General features: G+C 43.9%; 1 protein-coding gene across 5 annotated transcripts in view; it reads right to left on the bottom strand.

Moving 5' to 3' along the window:
- The window catches only part of LOC124795054 (probable cytochrome P450 301a1, mitochondrial), a 128,256-nt gene extending 120,231 nt beyond the window's left edge, over positions 1-8,025 (bottom strand). For 3 of the 5 annotated variants that reach the window (XM_047258849.1, XM_047258850.1, XM_047258848.1), the window contains exon 1: positions 7,967-8,017. The gene's annotated coding sequence lies outside the window, so the exon portion shown is untranslated. Of the gene's footprint in view, positions 1-7,966 lie in introns of all 5 variants that reach the window. The other 2 variants (XM_047258847.1, XM_047258851.1) reach the window with 1 other exon arrangement.
- Between the last annotated feature and the right edge of the window lie 6,709 nt (positions 8,026-14,734).

Raw genomic sequence — 14,734 nt, 5'->3', positions numbered from 1 at the left:
AAAAATGCACACTGAGAGGAGAAGATGAAAAAAGATTAGAAGCGTCTGAGATGTGGATGTGGAGGAGAATAGAGAGAATAAGCTGAATGGAAAGAGTGAGTAATGAAAGAGTATTGCAAAGGGTTGGCGATAGAAGATGTCTGCTGAAGGTTGTAAGGGAAAGGAAAAAGAACAGGTTGGGACATTCATTGAGAAGGGAGTGCTTGCTAGTTGATGCTTTGGAAGGATTGGTTTCTGGGAGAAGACTGAGAGGAAGAAGGAGATACAAGATGATAGACGACATAATAGTTGTTGTTGTGGTCTTCAGTCCAGAGACTGGTTTGATGCAGCTCTCCATGCTACTCTATCCTGTGCAAGCTTTTATATCTCCCAGTACTTACTGCAACCTACGTCCTTCTGAATCTGCTTAGTGCATTCATCTCTTGGTCTCCCACTATGATTTTTACCCTTCACACTACCCTCCAATGCTAAATTTGTGATCCCTTGACGCCTCCGAACACGTCATACCAACCGGTCCCTTCTTCTTGTCAAGTTGTGGCACGAACTCCTCTTCTCCCCAATTCTATTCAATACCTCCTCATTAGTTATGTGATCTACCCATCTAATCTTCAGCATTCTTCTGTAGCACCAGATTTCGAAAGTTTCTATTCTCTTCTTCTCTAAACTATTTATCGTCCACGTTTCACTTCCATACATGGCTACACTCCATACAAATACTTTCAGAAACGACTTCCTGGCACTTAAATCTATACTCGATGTTAACAAATTTCTCTTCTTCAGAAACGCTTTCCTTGCCATTGCCAGTCTACATTTTATATCCTCTCTACTTCGACCATCATCAGTTATTTTGCTCCCCAAATAGCAAAACTCCTTTACTACTTTAAGTGTCTGATTTCCTAATCTAATTCCCTCAGTAACACCTGACTTAGTTCGACTATATTCCATTATCCTCGTTTTGCTTTTGTTGATGTTCATATTATATCCTTCTTTAAAGACACTGTCCATTCCGTTCAACTGCTCTTCCAAGTCCTTTGCTGTCTCTGACAGAATTACAATGTCATCGGCGAACCTCAAAGTTTTTATTTCTTCTCCATGGATTTTAATACCTACTCCAAATTTTTCTTTCGTTTCCTTTACTGCTTGCTCAATATACAGATCGAATAACATCAGGGAGAGGCTGTACAGAATTCGCGTTAGTATTTTGCAGCTGTGACTTATTAAACTGATAGTTCGGTGATTTTGACATCTGTCAACGCCTGCTTTCTTTGGGATTGGAATTATTATATTCTTCTTGAAGTCTGAGGGTATTTCGCCTGTCTCGTACATCTTGCTCACCAGACGGTAGAGTTTTGTCAGGACTGGCTCTCCCAAGCCTGTCAGTAGTTCTAATGGAATGTTGTCTACTCCTGGGGCCTTGTTTCGACTCAAGTCTTTCAGTGCTCTGTCAAACTGTTCATGCAATATCGTATCTCCCATTTCATCTTTATCTACATCCTCTTCCATTTCCATAATATTGTCCTCTAGTACATCGCCATTATATAGACCCTCTATATACTCCTTCCACCTTTCTGCTTTCCCTTCTTTGCTTAGAACTTGGTTTCTATCTGAGCTCTTGATATTCATACAAGTGGTTCTGTTTTCTCCAAAGGTGTCTCTAATCTTCCTGTAGGCAGTATCTATCTTACCCCTAGTGAGATAAGCCTCTTCATCCTTCCATTTGTCCTATAGCCATGCCTGCTTAGCCATTTTGCACTTCCTGTCGATCTCATTTTTGAGACGTTTGTATTCCTTTTTGCCTGCTTCATTTACTGCATTTTTGTATTTTCTCCTTTCATCAATTAAATTCAATATTTCTTCTGTTATCCAAGGATTTCTACTAGCCCTTGTCTTTTTACCCACTTGATCCTCTGCTGCCTTCACTATTTCATTCCTCAAAGCTACCCATTCTTCTTCTACTGTATTTCTTTCCCCCATTCCTGTCAATTGTTCCCTTATGCTCTCCCTGAAACTCTGTACAACCTCTGGTTTAGTCAGACGACATAAAGGAAAGAGGAAATTATGCAGACCTGAAGAGGATGGCGGAAGACCGGACAGCTTGGAGAACTACCATGTGAAAACCTGCCTTTTGGCAGAACACTGGTGATGACCACATATCTACTAAAATATTTTATGCTACAAGTAGTTTCGACCTTGTTAATTTCATCATCTGGAATATTTCAGAATTTAAACTGTATTACACAAGTACTATGCTGAAATATGTTACATATCCCATGCTTTGTAAGCTAGTGGACCGGGAGTATGAAACAGTAATGTCTAGCTCAGAACAGTATTTTGTATATTTATTGTGTTGGCGTATTATTTATTTACTACAAGATGTCCCCTTTTTTTATGGCTACTATTTGTAATTTTACCACATCCGTATGGAGTTCAGTGCACAAAAAAGTGTTATGTACCAGCTTCATCAGTCTAAACGAAGACGTGCCTGTCCTCTGAATAACGCGAGCACATTCTAATCGAGATTATGAACATAACCAAATAACTGAAGTAGCCAACGTCCATAATGCCCAACAAAAATATTCGTTGGTACTCAGCAGCTACGAGCAGACTGCATTGCTGATAATTCCTAAGAGAATTTCAACGTATACAAGAAATAACAAACAATGGTACTTTGGTTTGCGTATTTCTGCGTCCAGATTCCATTTGCAGCGAACTGATTTCGCTTTCCAGTGAGACTTTGGTTTTTAAGCCAAAACCACAACTATACCTACAGCTTTGCAGTACATATAGAATCAAACAGTAAAATCTTGATTGTAACACAGTCCAGAAACTTGATCCAAGACATCCAGACATCAGAAGCGATAAAAAAATTAATGCACTGGTAACTGACAGCAGCGAAGACACCATTGAAACAAACATCTCAGAATGAAATGAAATGAAATGTCGTGTGGCTAGGGCCTCCCGTCGGGTAGACCGTTCGCCTGGTGCAGGTCTTTCGATTTCGACCTGCGCGTCGATGGGGATGAAATGATGATGATTAGGACAACACAACACCCGGTCGCTGAGCGGAGAAAATCTCCGACCCAGCCGGGAATCGAACCCGGGCCATTTGGATTGACAGTCTGTCACGCTGACCACTCAGCTACCGGGGCGGACATCTCAGAATGAAAGTAAAAGAACAAGGGATGTGGTGACATCAAATTTAATCAGAGACTGGCTAACATGATCACCCAAATGAGCGAACATAAAAACACTAAACTACAGCAATGATATATAATGACTAAATTGTACACAAGAGCAAGACACATCAATGGCAGGTGAGAGTCAGGCATTGAAACGCAGTGAAGGGAGCAATGTAAATAAATACAGCCAAATATTCCTTCGAAATCCTGGTTCCACATACAATAACAAAGCGATAAGTAGCGCCCCCTTTTGGTCATATGCGTGGAAGCTGGAGGTGAATTGTAGCAGTGACTGCAGCAGGAAATTGTGGGTGTTGCGCTTTACACAATATAGCACAGTCTTTGCAGTGTTGTGAGGCACGTGAGCCTGGTAGGGTGTGGGAATAGTTGATACAGCAGTATCCAGGTGGTAGATGGCCTAACCCTTTCCACACCCACAGCTGCTGAAGTGTTAAGTACATATACCGCAAGGCATGACAAAGCCCAAAAAGCACAGTTCAAAAGCGTACAAATAACTACTCATTTTACACTAAAGTCACTTCTGTTAGTATTGCAGTTCTTTTACCACAGGGTTGCATCACTCGGCTATCATCTGGAATGTGTTCATGGACCACAGTTCGACTCTGAATAAGGGCAATCTGCCCTGAGACCATGAAATCTGGAGCTGCCGTCTCAATGGGCCAGCACTGGACCATGGAAGCAACTCGCCAGCCACCGATTCGGGTCAGTGGGTTGCTACCATTATGTCAATGGGCTGCCGCCTTTCTGACGGCGCCACAATGTATGCGGTGGCCGCTAGCTCAGACTGCCTGGACTTGGAATCACTACTGACTGGAGCAGTTGCGTCACGTGCTATTGCCTGGCCGACGCTGCGCTCTGTCAGTGGGGCGACAATACACACAAGAGACGCAGAATACCATAGTCAAGCTGCCGCTTTTAAGTTTCGCAGTCTGCATGCGTTTTAATCATGAATCATTCCACACTCAGTTCTAACAAGTACTCATAACAAATAATCCTCACTCTGAATGTAGCAAAGTAATAACATGATGTATTAACCACATTTTCTACACATGTAAGCCTGTATGAGAAACAGCAAATATAGTTCCCATGACAATTAATCTATTATCGATCACTGCCCATTAATAAGGTAATCCTCCTCCATATGAAGAAAATATTAATTTTAAAAATAATAATAATGAACTGAAAAATCCTTATGCTATAAAGTTTAAAAAAAAAATCTAAAACGCTGACACATACATGCATTTGGAAAAAAATGGCACGTTAACAGTAAAAAAGGTATGTTAATAGTAGTTGGTTAAGTTAGTAGTATATCTAAGATGCTTCTGGATCACGATATAACCCATCAGTCCAAAAAGTTTCAAAACGAGATAAATGAAAAAAGTGCAAAGTTATGATGCGGTTTCCATGAGTAAAATGAACAGAACATTCATAAAATAAAATGAAACTACATTTAAAAACAAATTTTTTATGTGCAGGCTAAGAGGTTTCAAACAGAAATTCGTCTGTGGAATAGAAGGACTTGTCCAAGAGAAATGGATTTAGGTTGGATTTAAGACTTTCTTTGCTACCTGTCAGACTTTCTTGTTGTTGGGTATGCGTTTAAAGATGATAAATTATTGTTGGTGCATATGGAACTCCTTTCTGAGCCACTGGCAGCTCCAGTAGTGGATAATAAATGTAGTTTTTTCTCTAGTGCTGTAGCTGTGGACATCACTATTATTCTCAGATTGTGATGGGTTATTTACGACTAATTCCATTTGGGAGTGTATGCATTGTGATGGTGCAATTGAAATGTTGAACTCATTCAACATGATGATCACAGGCAACACCACCTGTTACACTTGTTGCTCACTTTCATGCAGTAAATACTTTCTTTCTAAGTGGTGAGGTCCCCCAGAAAATTCGTACATAAGACATTATTGATTGCAAATATGCAAAATATGTCAGGAGGTTCATTCATTCGTGTTCAAGACTAAAAATTACGTGTACAGTAAAAATAGCTGACCTTATTTCTGAGAAATTCAGTATATGATTCTTGCAGTTGAAGTTTTCATCAATATGTGCAACCAAAAATTTGGAACATTCGGCCCTATTAAGAGACTCCTGTTAATGTGCTACATGAATCGTTGGTTTGACTCTATTTGTTGTACAGCGTTGATCGTAGTGTGTTTTCTCAATGTCTAGGAAGTTTCAGAGAACCACTTAATAATTATTTGAAAAATATCATTAACAATCTCTTCTGGTTCTTTCTCACTAACGTGATTTATGATAACACTAATATTATCTGCAACAAATAACAATTCAGCTTGTTGAATGTTAAGTGGAAGGTCGTTCATATACAAAAAATAGGACCCAAAATTGAACCCTGTAAGACTCCTTTTGTGTAAAGCCATCAATTCCTTAAAAATTAATTTTTTGTGATAGTGTAACATGAACTACGTGAAATGGAGGAGATGGTTAATGATGTTTCTTACCTTGGACAGATTATTTAATTGTTGTAATGTCTGATAGGTAAATTTATGAACAGACTCCTCTGTTGAGTATTCCTAGTGGAATCCAAAGCGTGCTATTCTAAGTAAATGACTTCTACTTAAATGGGAGACTGTTCTTGAGTACATTACTTTTCCGAATATTTTGGAACTAGATGTCATTAAGGAATTTGGACGATAAATATTTACACCTTCTTCATCACTTTTCTTATGAAGAGGTTTAATAATTGCACATTTTATATGGAAAATAATATATAAAATGAATAGAAATACGGCTTGCGTTTCTCAATACATCGCTTGATAAAAGTATCGTTTTCCCAAAAGTTACGAATCTCCGTTATTTGACAATATTTTGCCAGTCGTTCGTAATCAATTGTTGCAGACGCATTTTATGAGCAATATCCATATGCCACAGTGCCGAACAGCTGAACAATAACTAGATTAATCACCCTGTCCGGGAAATTGGATCAACTACTACTACTACTACTACTACTACATATTTGCAGACAAGAAGTGAACTGGGAGATCGGACGTTCTGAAGAACGCTAAACTGACTGATGTGATGCTGAGGTAGCCCAAAGTTTGAGGAAACTGTTCACTCTCAGATTTCGTATGGTAGTGCTCAGAAAGGAATGCAGAAGTTAAAATTTAGTGCATATCTTGTTCATAGTCTACATGGCAACTAAAAGATGCGTAGGATAAAGAATGGCGTCTAGCGTTCTGGAAAATGGTTTCGTCATTTGTTGACCTGCTTAGAATTGCAGAACTGGAGCGTGTTTCCTCCACTACTTAGTGCGTACGGGAATAGACAGAATACAATAATTTGATAAACTGGAAATTCACGTTACGTTCATGATAACACCTCCCAATGTCAGAGTAGGGAGTGTGGTGTTCTATAACAAGTGATCGAATAGTGGCGCCTACTTTCATTGGAAGCTACAGAGCACAGTGTCATGTGCCCGAGACGTCATTACACATTTCGCTTCTTGAAGCAGTGAACGGTGTTTTTGATTCTAAGCAGGCTGGTGCCACTTTTCACAAATCTGTTGAAACAACTCACTTTTTAAGCGAACCGTTTGTTGATCACATCGTGTTAAAGCACTATGACCTCTATGTTTCCCCCGAGTTGACGTCTCTGCACTTTTTCCAATGGGGCTAGGAAGGGTTCATAAAAACAGGCCACGCACACTGGCGGAATTAAAGATTAACGTAACAACTGAGATTAATACCATTAGTGTCAACGTGATCCGCAAAGCGGCCACAGACAAGCTAAAACGGTTTCGTGCATGTGTTACTGAACGGGGCACCTATTTTGAACATACATTATTAACAGTGTGCATGACATAATGAAACAAAGCACATACTATGAACACTTATATACTTAACAATTTTGTTTGTGTGGCCATCACCTGCAGGAAGCACAGAAATGTTGGTTTCGTAAATAAAAACTTCCTTTTTCTTGCTGCAGTTTATTTAATTGTTGTATACACACGCGCACGCACACGCACACACACATACACACGCACACAAACAAATAGAAAAATAAAAAGATCCTTACATGCACACTGTCTCTCTCTCTCTCTATCACTCTTCCACACACACACACACACACACACACACACACACATTTCACACACACACACTTACACGTACATAAGAGAACAGAAAAGACCAGGCGTTAATTTTCAGCGTGTACTTCGTTACGTTGACAAGAGCACACAGTAGTTACATCTTTAAATCCCAGTTTTCGGACAAATATCTACAACTCCCGACAGAAGAATAATAGTGCTGCACAGAGATCGGCGCAAAGAACATGACAGTTGTGTAGAAAAAAGTTCGTACCAGGAAAACGTCCTTAAGTTTCGTAAGTGAAGTTATGGTGCGACCTCCAGTGTGAGACCAGAAGCGAGGAAACGCAAATGCCTGTAAAAAACTCAATCTACTGAAGACACCTTGATGTGCGGAACTTTTCAATCACCCTGCAGAAGCCAAATAAGTATTATTACTGTTTTGTACTCTGTCTACACACATATGACGTCACAGCCAACGCTCGGTATCGGTATGTTCAACACACACTGCTTACATACGAACAGAGGAATCGTCGTTTAACGTTGTATGTCAGTGCAACTAAGCACACGGCACATGCAGACACAGTACCCTGTCGGTAGGAGGTGGACGCCTGCTATTCAGTAGCCAAGTCAGATGGCCGCGCCAGCCGCCACACTCATTTAATATATAAATTAGACTCGCTACTACCCGGCTGTTAAAGTGACTCACCTCGGTTACAGCAGCGGCAAGGATCTCCCGCGGCGCTCCGACGTTAGCCGGTCACTGGGCTGCGTCGCTGTTAGCGCATGGCCTAAAATAACCGGAGATAGATGACGACACTGGACCTCATCACTGTGATGTCAGCGCAACCGCTGCCAAGGCCATCTCACTTGTGCTTTGAAAACTGCATGGACATCTCTGATACTTCGTGAACGGTTCAAAAGATACAAAAAATGTTTGCAGCTAGTAACAGAGCGCAGTGGCGAGTACTTAACTCTGAGATTAGTGCTTGTAACTTTGCTTATGTCTACACCTGCGCAAGTGGTGGCGGGTTCTTTTGCTACGAGTATCGTTTCTCCCTGTCCTGTTCCATTCCAAAATGGTGCGTGGGTATGACGACTGCCTGTCAACCTTCGTATGCACTCTGATTTCTCTAATTTTCTCGTCGTGGTCACTTCACGAGACGTACACGTATTTATTTATTGTTAACTGCAATGGTGCCAACTATTGCTGCTACATATTTAAAGTAGTAACCGCGAAGATCTAATAATAGTTATAACATTTTTGATTACCAACGAGGCACAGTGTGCTGAAGAGTTAATATATTTACATCTACAAAGATATTGCACAAACCGCCGTAAGGGGCTTGTGATTTCCCCCCCCTGTTCCACTCGCAAACAGAGCGAGGGAAAAGCGACTGTCTGTATGTCACCGCGTGAGCCCTAATTTCTCGTATCTTACCTTCGTGGTCCTTATGTACATTGGCGGGAGCAGAATCGTACGGCGGTCAGCTTCAAATGCCGGTTTTCTAAATATTATTAATATTGTTTCTCGAAAAGAATGCCACCTTCCCTCCGTGGTTCCCATTTGAGTTCCCGAAGCATGACTAATTTATACGACTGTCTTATGGCGTAAAGTCAAGCGCTTGCACGCCAGTCGGGAAGGATAGAACAGAGAGGCTGTGACTATACATCAGCCAATCGTACGCTGACCGACCTCTCTCCAGGACGACAACGCGACCGCAGTGGCCTCTATGGGAACAGAACATATAACCCGCGCCCCACTGCCCCCGGCCAAGTTCTAAGAGAAGCTTCAAGACCAGCGACCTGAATAGAAACGTCAAAGCTCGTTACTTTGCTCGTACATTCTCTGCAGCTCAACTTGGAATTGTTATACTGAAGAGTCTTGCTTATTTCGTATGTCGCCCTTTGCTTGCGACACGTTTATGTAATTCTTAAAGTTAAGTATTGTCATTTACCTTATTGTTATAAAAACTGATTAATAAGATTTGTTTGAATTGTTGTCTAGCGATCCGAGACAGCAGGTTCCCTAGACACCCCATATTGGACGACTAGGCAGGATTCAACAGATTGTATGGCTATATACCAGTGGAAATAAGTGCAGCTACTCGCAGAGGTTCAGTGTGGGCTGTAATTGTCGTATGTAGGTGAAACTTGGTTGATATTATAATGCGTTAATGGTGCAAAAAAATTAGTTCGAAGTCTGGCCACCAGGTGCAAGTCTGGTGCTGTGAATGCAAGAAGGACGTATAGAAATGTATCCATGTCTAATGTATTAGCAACGGGACGTGGGCAGGAAACGTCAAACAACTCAGAAAGGCATAATGTTGATTTTATTATTAAACGCCGCTTACGCTATTTATTCAATATGAGCACAGGAGACGTTGGTGAATTCCTGAGTCCGTAAAACGTTGTGATCAACAGCTGCTCGCAGCAATTTGGATGGAATCTGAGCAACGTGTTCCTGTTTACTGGCTTTCAGGTCACGTAGAAACCGAACATGTCCTTGGTAAATCGTTCTGTTAGATATCCCCAGGGCGAAAATTCACACGGATTCAGATAGGGTGATCTTGTAGGCCGTGCATGTGGAAAGCCTGTGGAGATAGCATGTTTGTGGGGGATTGCATTAAGCAGATGTTTCACTAGGTGAGCGACATGAGGTGTTGTCCCATCTTGCATGAAAACAATGGTTTACATAGATCAGCCAGAACATCGTGACCACCGACCTACTGTCGCTATAAACTCGTGCAGGTGATGGCAGCGTCACCTGGCGACGAATGACTGCTACTCAGACACACGCACGGTGCTTGTAGTATCAGTGAGTGTGCTGCCCTTCTTTGGAATGGCAAAGTCGTGCGATCAGTCTGAGTTTCACCGAGGGTGGATTGTGACGACCGGTAGTCTCAGCACAAGCATTTCGTAAACTGCACGACTTGTCGGGTGTGCGAGGAGTGCTGTGGCGAGTTTCTTCAACAAATGGCAATCCGAGGTGAAACCGCGTCCAGAAGTCGTGGGGTTGGACGGCCACCCGTCATTACAGATGTCGGACATCGCAGGCTGGGCAGACTGGTGAAACAGGACAGGCGGCGAACTGTGGCGGAACTAACATAAGAGTTTAACGCTGCGCGGAGTACAAGCCAGTCTGAACACACAGTGCAGCGGACGCTCCTAAAGATGGGCCTCCGCAGCCGACTACCCACGCGTGTGCCAATCTTAACATCACGACTGCGGCAACTACGACTGAAATGGTCATGTGAGCATCGGCACAGGACGTTGGCGCAGTGTCAGAGCGTGGTCTGATGAATCCCAATACCTCCTTCATAACGCTGATGGGAGGGAGCGAGTCCGTCGCCTTTTAGGGGAACAGCTCCGTGACACCTGTGTTGCAGGGCTGACACAAGTTGGCGGCCGCTCCATTATGCTTTGGAGAACATTCAAGTGGGCATCCATGGGTCCAGTAGAGTTCGTGCAAGACGTCCTGACGGCCAACGAATAACTTACACTGGTCGCAGACCACGACAACCCCTTCATGGCACCGATGGCAGTGGCATATTTTAACAAATAATGCGCCATGTCACAGGGGCAGGAGAGTGACAGATTGGTTCAAGGAACACAGCGGACTGTTCCATTTGAAGTTATGGCCCCCAGCTCGCCCAAATCTGAAGCCGATCGGACACTGAAATGTGACTGAACGTGGCGTCAGTGCTCATCACCCCCCTCCTCCCTCCCCGTAATTTACGGGAATTAGGTTACTTTTGTGTGGTGCCAACTCCTTCCAGCGAGTTACCAAGGTCTCATTGCTTCCATGCCTTGACGCGTCTCCGCTGTTATACGTGCCAAAGGTAGACATACCGACTATTAGGTAAGTAGTCATAATGAGTAAAAATTTCTCGGTGTACATGCCGCGTCAAATCAGGATAAATCTCCGAGCTTTCGACCACTACCTCCATGGTCGTCGTCAGGGCTAAAACTGACTGTCGTGAACTATTTTTTTTATATTTTTTTTTATTGAATTTCAATTCCCCCCAAAGGGGGCGGGCTGGCAGCAGCTTAGGACGCTGCTCTGCAGCCTACAGATTTTCTGACAAAGAGCAGGAGAATAAATAATAATAAAAAACAGGCGATAAAATCGGGGACTTAGTGAGTAACAAGGTGAAAAGAAAATGGGGAAATTAAAATAAGCAACAGAGGGATGATGAAGCGAATAAAAATACATACGGAGCAGACAGGGAAAACAATAGACAGTTAAAAAAACACGGCGACAGTCTGGATTCTGTTCGCAAAGTATATAAAATTCACACCCAGCGACAGCATGGTTTCTGTTCGCAACACAACACTGAATAGGCACTAGAACACAGCACGAAAAAGTCGGCAAAGGTGACACCACAGTCGAGAGCAGGTGGGGGGAAACTGGACAGGAGATGGGAAAACAAAAAGGGGGGAAAGGAGAGTAAAAGCGAAGGGGGGGGGGGGAACCGGGAAAGGAGCTGATGGAGGATGACGACCCATAAGAGGGGTAGGGGGCAGACGCGACAGGGAGGGGGGGTAGGCAGAGGAGGGGAATACAAAAGGACTGGGGGGAGAAGGGAGGTAGGGAGAGCTGTAGTTGGGAGGAAACAGGACGGAAGGGGGGGGGGGGGAAGAGGGAGCCCAGGGAAAGGACAGAGGAAAGGAGGGGGAGGGGGGATCAGAGTTGATAGGAAGGATAAATGGAGGGAGAGAGGGCATCATCCGGGAGGGGGAGCTGACGGAAGCCACCTTGGGAAAGGAGATGGAGGGTGTAGAGATGGAGGGTAGGGGGGACACAACGGTGAAGACGTGGCAGGGGGCAAGGATGGGAGAGGAGAGGAGCAACCAGGGGGTGAGGGGGTTCAAGACGGCGGGAGGTGTAGAGGATGCGGATACGTTCGAGGAAGAGGAGCAGATGGGGGAAAGGAATGAGATCATAGAGGATCCGCGTGGGGGACGGGAGGCGGATACGGAAGGCGAGGCGGAGTGCATGACGCTCAAGGATCTGGAGGGACTGATAGAATTTGGGGGGGGCAGATATCCAGGCAGGACTGGCATAACAGAGGATGGGACGGATTAAGGATTTGTAGGTGTGGAGGATGGTAGAGGGGTGCAACCCCCATGTCCGGCCAGAGAGGAGTTTGAGGAGGCGGAGGCGGTTGTGGGCTTTGGATTGGATGGATCGGAGATGAGGGATCCAGGTGAGGTGACGGTCAATGGTGAGGCCAAGGTAGGTGAGGGTGGGGGTGTCGTGAACTAGCGAGGTTCCCACTTTTATATGCAAAGGACGGCTTCTTATTGGCTGGAATACGTCAGCGATATGGCGCGTAGCGAAGTGGTGCCCTCTACTTCCATAGATGTAGTTGCTATCCCGCGTTGCTTGCAGCGCCATCCCTTAAATCAGGAGGTAAAGTGCGAGAAGTTTTTCTCAGCGATTTTTCTTTATCCAGTGCACTCTTCCAAGTGTTGCTAAGTGCATAGCCGTTGTCTCTATTAAAGTTATTATCGCTAAGCCTAATTTCGACTGCTTCCCGGATCACAGAGTCCCAGTAATTCGATGTGTGGGCTATTACTCTGGTTTCTTCAAATAAAATCTTATGCTTGTTAAGCAGGCTATGTTCAGCCACCGCTGATTTTTCCAAATACCTGTATTTCAGGTGACGTTGGTGCTCGATGCAGCGGTCGGCAACGGTTCTTACAGACTGGCCCACGTAATTCTTGCTGCATTCGCAAGGAATAGTATAAATTCCCGGCACTCTTAAGCCGAGACTATCTTTGACTGGTCTCAACATTTCCTTAATTTTCCTAGGTGGTCGGAAAACTGGTTTTATTCCTTGCCTCTTCAGGACTCTGGCTATCTTGCTCGTTGTAGCACCGCAAAAAGGAAGCCGCGCTAAGTGTTGGTCCTCTTCTTGTATGTGGCCGGCATCGTGTCTTACTTTCTTGGACAATACTGATTTAATTTCACCGGCAGAATAACCATTCCTCTTGAAAACAGTCGTCAAATGGTTGATCTCGGGACCGAGGTGGTCCTTGTCGGAAATAGTCCTGGCTCTGTGTACTAAAGTATTCAGCATAGCTCTCTTCTGAGACGGATGATGGAAGCTATGGCTATGCAGATATAAGTCTGTATGGGTTGGCTTCCTGTACACAGAATGGCCCAGTCGTCTATCCGGCTTTCGCTCTACCAACACATCTAAAAAAGGTAACTTCCCTTCCTTCTCTACCTCCAATGTAAATTTTATGTTTGGATGTACACCATTCAGATGTTCGACGAACTGCTGCAGCGTGTCGCTGCCGTGTGGCCAGATTAAAAAAGTATCGTCGACGTATCTGTAGAAGCATGATGGGCGGAGGTGTGCACTGCTCAGGGCTCGTTCTTCAAAGTCCTCCATGAAAAAATTCGCTATTGTTGGTGACAGTGGCGAACCCATGGCTGTTCCATCCGTCATTTCATAATAATTTCCACTGTATAAAAAATAAGTGGTCGTCAAGGTATGCCGGAACAACTTCAAAATTTCTGAGGAGAAATGTGCAGACAACAATTGTAATGTGTCATCCACAGGTACTTTGGTGAACAGAGAAACCACGTCGAGGCTGACCATGATATCACTTGGGCCTATCTTCATCTGTTTTATGATATCAAGAAACATTTTTGAATTTTTAATATGATGTGGGCAGTGACCAACTATAGGCGCCAACAGTTTAGTTAAGTGCTTTGCAAGCTTGTACGTAGGAGAGCCAATAGCGCTAACAATCGGTCTCAACGGGACGTTCTCCTTATGAACCTTTGGCAAACCGTACAGTCTTGGTGGCCTAGGTGCTCTCGGCCGTAAGTTCTTCACCAGTTCGTCGGAGAGGCCAGAGTTTTTTAGTAGCTCCCTTGTCTTCCTGCTGAGCGCCCATGTGGGATCCCGTCTGAGAACCCGGTATGTGCTGTCCTCCAGTAATAATCCAACTTTCTTATGGTAATCTGTAGCATTGAGGATTACCGTGGCGTTCCCCTTGTCAGCAGGTAAAACAACTAGATCTTCATCCTTCTGCAACAATTTCAGTCCTTGTCTCTCCTCTCTGCTGATGTTTGACGTAGGCGGCTTGGATGTCGCTAAAATCCGGCTAGTAACAAGCCTTACGTCATCCGCTGCTTCTTGAGGAAGATGACGAACTGCTTGTTCCACTCCACTAATGATCTCAACCACCGGTAACTTACGTGGAGCTGGGGCAAAGTTCAATCCTTTACTGAGAGCCGAGATGGTAGCTTCATCAAGTTCCTTGTCAGAGAAGTTGATAACAGTTCACGACAGTCAGTTTTAGCCCTGACGACGACCATGGAGGTAGTGATCGAAAGCTCGGAGATTTATCCTGATTTGACGCGGCATGTACACCGAGAAATTTTTACTCAGGAAATACGTCGCGAAAGACTTCGTAGCCAAAGTAGTCATAATGTTCTGGCTGATCAGCGTACACA

The sequence above is a fragment of the Schistocerca piceifrons genome, chromosome 4, assembly GCF_021461385.2.
Source record: "Schistocerca piceifrons isolate TAMUIC-IGC-003096 chromosome 4, iqSchPice1.1, whole genome shotgun sequence".
Lineage (NCBI taxonomy): Eukaryota > Metazoa > Arthropoda > Insecta > Orthoptera > Acrididae > Schistocerca > Schistocerca piceifrons.
The sequence above is the reverse complement of the archived record's forward strand: the minus strand, read 5'-3'. Positions and strand labels throughout refer to the sequence as shown.